A 5,716-nucleotide genomic window follows, 5' to 3' on the forward strand; every position below is an offset into this window, starting at 1 on the left:
TCTCATAAACAGGGCAATGTGCCCACACCATTCATGGTATTTGCTATTGCTGAAAGCTGTAGCATCCTACAGTGATGGCAGAATCGCCACTGCGGGGACGGGGATCCTTTTGACTGAGGTGCTGCCTTTAGGATCTTGCACTTGCGAGATTCGAACGACAAAACAGACATACCAGTTGCTGCTGCATCCCACATCCGGTTGTGACATGGGTAGCCAATGCCTACATAACAAGAGTGTGTTGGTTGAGGGTAAGCACATAGCCAAAGTATTGATGGATATGTATCTGATTGACACCTCCATCCTCCCTGCTCCGCAGTCAATGGCATTCGTTTTGGCTCACACCGGTGGCAAAGAGCACAACCGAAGAACACAAATGAATAAGACTAGACTGGAGAACCTGCTAAGATCTAAACTGGTTCAACCGAAGCTCAATGGCAGCAACTATGCCAGTAGCGTTGCCAACTGTGACTATCATTGTCTCTGGCTAAGTCTTCCTGTTTTTGGTTTAACTGAATGCTAGCATCAGGGAAATCGGTCTGTTTTGGGTTTCTCTGTAAACCAAGTCTTGTAGAGGGTTGTAATAGTTAATTGACCATCCTTTCAACTCTGTCTCTAGATTTCTCTTCTATTGATGGCTTCCTGCTAGGGCTTGCCTCTGATTACAGACTTCCTCTTTCAGGGGACTCGAAGGGGGGGCTTTCTATGCCTGGTGCCCATATACATTTCATAATGCAACTAAAACCCTTTGAATCAGTTTCAACATGTTCTCTTCCAGGGAAGCCCTGCACATCGGACAACCTTACGCCACCATATATTTCCAGGCAAGCCTGTGAGGGGCAATTTGTGGTGATCGTGCACGGTTTGTTTAGAACAACAAGATGTCAAAACTAAGTGAAAAAACCTAAAGACCACTCAGACGAACTAATGCAAATGAATGTCATGCATGGCTATGTTCCCGCCTTCTACTAAGAGTCGTGGCACCAGGCTTGAGCCAATCATGAGTAGGCAGGGGAGAGGCTCCCAAAAAATGTTTCTCTCTTGAAAACATTGAGATAGTAAGTAAGAGAACGTGCCACACTCTGCATGGCTGACAACAAAAGGTCCTTAACATTCAGAAAAAAAGTCTCTCCTCTTCATAGGGCCTCATTACACGTTAGGCGGTGGACCAAGGTGCTATTAGCACCTTGGTCCATGCCGGTAAAATACCAGCACCGCCTTGGAGGAAAGGGGAATTACCACCCTATTCAAAGGTTGGTGGGGCGGTAATTCCCCCTTCCCCCATTGCTCTTCCCCATTCCCATTTTTGCCCCATAGGGCATAATGGGAATGGGGAAGGTGCTAATTACGGCACCGCAAATTGCGGTACCGTAATTAGCTCCCTGGTCCCTTTGCGGGTTGGTTTTTAACGCCTGCAAAAAGCAGGCGTTAAAGTCTCCAACCCGCAAAGGGACCTCGTAGTAAGGCGGTAAGGGTTAACGGTCACCGGTACCATTAACGGTGACCATTAACCCTTACCGCCGTCCGTGTAATGAGGCCCATAGACTCCAGTTTGTTTTTCACCGTGGTCGCTGAAATGCAGCACAGACCATAGTAAATTGAATTTTACATGGCTCTCTTTTGTCTTCCAGATATGTACAGGAAAATACCTTTGGAGAAGAAAAACATTCCAATATATACATATTATTTTATGCTAAGTCATGTGATGCTAGGTTGAGACATGTGTATAGCCCACCAGCAGAGCGCATGGAGACCATGAAAATGCCAGTAACATAACATATGTCACTGGTATGGTCTTGTACTGCTATATGTTTCGCAGCACATATAAGAAACGCTACTCACATGAAACATATACTTGTCCGGGGCTTTGTTTTTCTCCATGTCCAGCAGTAACACAAGCACAGGGGATGCAGGAGGAGAGGCTGCCTCGTTCCTAGTGAGATAAAGGCCCAGCTGGGGCATCCTGGACAGTAGCCAGCAGAGATAAGACAAGGAAGGGCTGGAACCCCAAACACAAGCAGGGGAGATCCCGTGTTATCTATTGTTAAACGAAAATACCTCCTGTGACGAAAATAGAATCCAGTCATTTGTTCCAGACTGAACAGCAAGGTCAGCGGCGGCGTCATACATTGTTCAGATGCGAAGAAGTGATGAGAACACACTGTGTGATTTACAAAAAGACAAAATGTGATGAATTGCCATCTGGCAGGGGTGTGAAAGCACTGGCCTGTTTTGATTTGTGTTAAACAATAAAATGATGGGGGTAATTCCATTTCTGAGAGGGAAATCTGCTAATCAGATTCCCCTTTCATAAGCGCCATGCCATAGGCATAGTGTGTACTTGTGCCCTGATGCCTCAGTATCCTGATTCACAGCGCCCGCTCTACCACTGGCACAGAACATGTTCAGAGGCCACATGTGCCCTCTGGACAGCTGCAGTGACTTCCAAGTCTCTGCGGAGCAGGGGCTGCATTTACAATATGCACCACTGTCTACACAACCCTGAAGGTGTTGTCCTAGAGGCACATGAATCTGTAAACAGCCATACCTGAGCTAGCATCCTTCAGCGTTATCCTAGGCATATTAAATTGATTGTGCACATGTGTCAGCCCTGTGGGCCCAGTTCAGCTCTGGAAGGATTATGTGTACTCCTCACAGACAAGGCCCACCCCTGTCCACTGACAGGGCTAGCCATGGGGGGTTGCTTCGCATTGTTCCTTTGTAAGGATAGGTAAGACCTTTCCCCCAGGACAGCCACTCCACAGGGCACTAGCCTGGAGAAAGAAATCAAGAGGCACACCCATTCACTGAGAGCCAGGCCTCACACCAGAGGGCTACATTTCTAAAGGTGTTTGATCCTATTGAGAGGGAAGGGGGTGGAGTTAGGGTGAGCCAGAGAGGGGTATTGTGAGGTGGAAGCAGTGGCAGCCGCCCTGGATACTGGGAGAAAGGAGGGGTTTGTGGAAGGGGCCCGTCAAGTGCTGGCCATCAATGAAAGGAGACAGACTACAGATCCCAGAATGCCCCACGAAATACTGCATCAGGGGGGAGGCACACCAATGGGTAAAGAAAGGGAAAAGAGGAAAGGGAGAACCGGGTTTCCTTATGTTAGAACCGCCCGAACACAAGTAAAGTACAGGGTTAACCCACAGTGGGCGGAGCAGGGAGGAGGTGGGGAATCAGAATCAGGTGTGTTAAAACCGTTGCTGAGAACACATGGGGCTGATTACTGGGGAGGGGCCGGACAGGGGTTAAATGCAACTCCAAGAGACTCAGGAGGCGTCTTTTCTTGCAGGAGCAGCGCGTGGCGAGAGACGCCGCACCCGAGTGGAGTGAGACCAGCCAAGAATACGAGTGGCCTTATTAGTAATAAGCGGAAAGCCCACAGATTGACGCCGTACCTGGTCCAAGGCTCAAGACATTCCCATGGAGAGAAACGGCCGCTGAAGAAGAAGGATTCGGAGGGGTGAAGTGTGTACTATTGCTATTTGTTATTTTCGTTTTCATGGCCGGCGGACAGGTTTGAAGGGTGAAAGCCTGTAATCGCCTGGCTGTTATTTTGGAACTAAGTCAGCCCAGCAACGGAAGGTGTAAGTAAAGCAAGACACAACGCCTGTGCTTACGAGGTGAAAGGAACCGTCATCAGTTGGCTGAAGTTATTGATCTGTGACCAGTATTTGTTGTGCAATAAACCGCTGTGAAAGGAAAGCCTTGTTTGTCTCCAGCTGACTACTTAACAGTGTTGGCATCGGTGGGATACCAGAGGAACGCAAAATCACCAGCAGCATGGACACCCCATATGTGGACATCAAGAAATCAGTGCTGGAAAGGCTGGGGATGGATGAGGAGTCCTATAGGCTCCAGTTTCGTGAAACTAAACTGAAACCCGACGAGAGCCCCAGGCAACTGTTCTACCGCATACAGGATTTAGCGGCAAAATGGCTACAACCCAACACAGCCACGATTGGACAGATTAAGGAAAAGGTAATGTTGGAGCAATTCATTGACGGCCTGCCTATTCCCATCCAAAGGTGGGAAGGCAACATCACTACCTTACTCTGTCGGAAGCCATAGATGTAGCCACCGCCTATCAAAAAGCCGGAACACCCCGCACCTTCACAACACTACCAGCGAGACCCCCCAACGAAACTCCTATTATGCGCAGTAATTACAGGGGAGCAATCCAGGAACCCAGGAATAGGCCAGACCCTAAGCCCAACAACAGAACCAGTGTCCTAAAGGGACAGGCACCCCAATGCTTCGAATGTGGGGAATGGGGCCATATAGCGGGGTTCTGTGCCAGAAAAACCGAGGCAGAACCAATGGACATTGGAACGCTACAAGCTCCAGTATATCGGAAGAAACTGCCCTATGTGATAGAGGTAACGGTGGATGGACATCCCCAACAAGCCATTATGGACAGCGGTAGCAGACAGACGGCCATACAACCGCATGTGAGTGAGCAAGACCCAGGAAAGGTGAGAACCATTGACATTAAATGTGTTCATGGGGACGTAAAAAGGTATCCTACGAAAGACATTGGGCCTCATTACACGGATGGCGGTAAGGGTTTACCGGTACCGGTATTTTACCGGTACTGGTAAATCCTTACCGCCTTACTACGAGGTCCCTTTGCGGGTTGGGGAATTTAACGCCTGCTTTTTGCAGGCGTTAAAAACCAACCCGCAAAGGGACCCAGGGAGCTAATTACGGTACTGCAATTTGCGGTACCGTAATTAGCGCCTTCCCCATTCCCATTATGCCCTATGGGGCAAAAATGGGAATGGGCAAGGGCAATGGTGGAAGGGGGAATTACCGCCCCGCCAACCTTGGAATGGGGCGGTAATTCCCCTTTCCACCAAGGCGGTGCCGGTAAATCACCGGCATGAACCATGGCGCTAATAGCGCCATGGTTCTCCGCCATCCGTGTAATGAGGCCCATTGTGTTTGGGCTACAGGGACAAGAGATACCAGTTAAAGTAGCCATTATTCCAGCCATACCAGCCCCGCTACTGATAGGGACAGATATTCCAGAATTCGATAAATGGTTAAAGGAAGCTCCATTTGCCAAAACAGAGATCGGGGTACCAGCAAGAAGGGGGAAACTCACAAAAAGCCAGAGAAAGAATATGGAAGAGAACAGGGGGAAAAGGAATGGAAATTGCCCTCATAGACTGGCGAGTGGGAGACCATCTTTCCTCGTTCTGGACCGAAACCGGACTGGATGAAACCCTAAAAAGGGCCAGGGAACAAGCCAAGCAATGAGAGGGACCCCAGTTACTACTCCATACTTCAAGGAAAACCAAGGGCTAATAGATAGGGTAACCAGAAGTTCTGATAATCAGGAGAGGGAGCAATTGCTGGTTCCCCAGTCATACCGGAAAACTCTGATTCAACTAGCCCATGATCACACAACAGGGGGGCACTTAGCGGAAAACATGACGGTGAAAAGGGTGTTGCAGAATTTCTACTGGCCTGGAGTGTGTGCGGAAATAGCCAGATATTGTCAAGAGTGTGCCATATGTCAAAAAACTAGTCATCATATACCGGCTAGAGCACCTCTACAAAGAATGCCCCTGATTAGGGAACCCTTCCAGAGAATAGGAATGGACATTGTAGGGCCATTGGAGCCCACCAGTAGAGGGTTCCGGTTCCTCTCAGTGATTGTGGACTATTCCACTTGCTATCCCGAAGCTTTCCCTTTAAGGGGAATCTCAGC

The sequence above is a fragment of the Ambystoma mexicanum genome, chromosome 3p (genome assembly GCF_040938575.1).
Source record: "Ambystoma mexicanum isolate Mex_15411 chromosome 3p, UKY_AmexF1_1, whole genome shotgun sequence".
Classification (NCBI taxonomy): Eukaryota; Metazoa; Chordata; class Amphibia; order Caudata; family Ambystomatidae; genus Ambystoma; species Ambystoma mexicanum.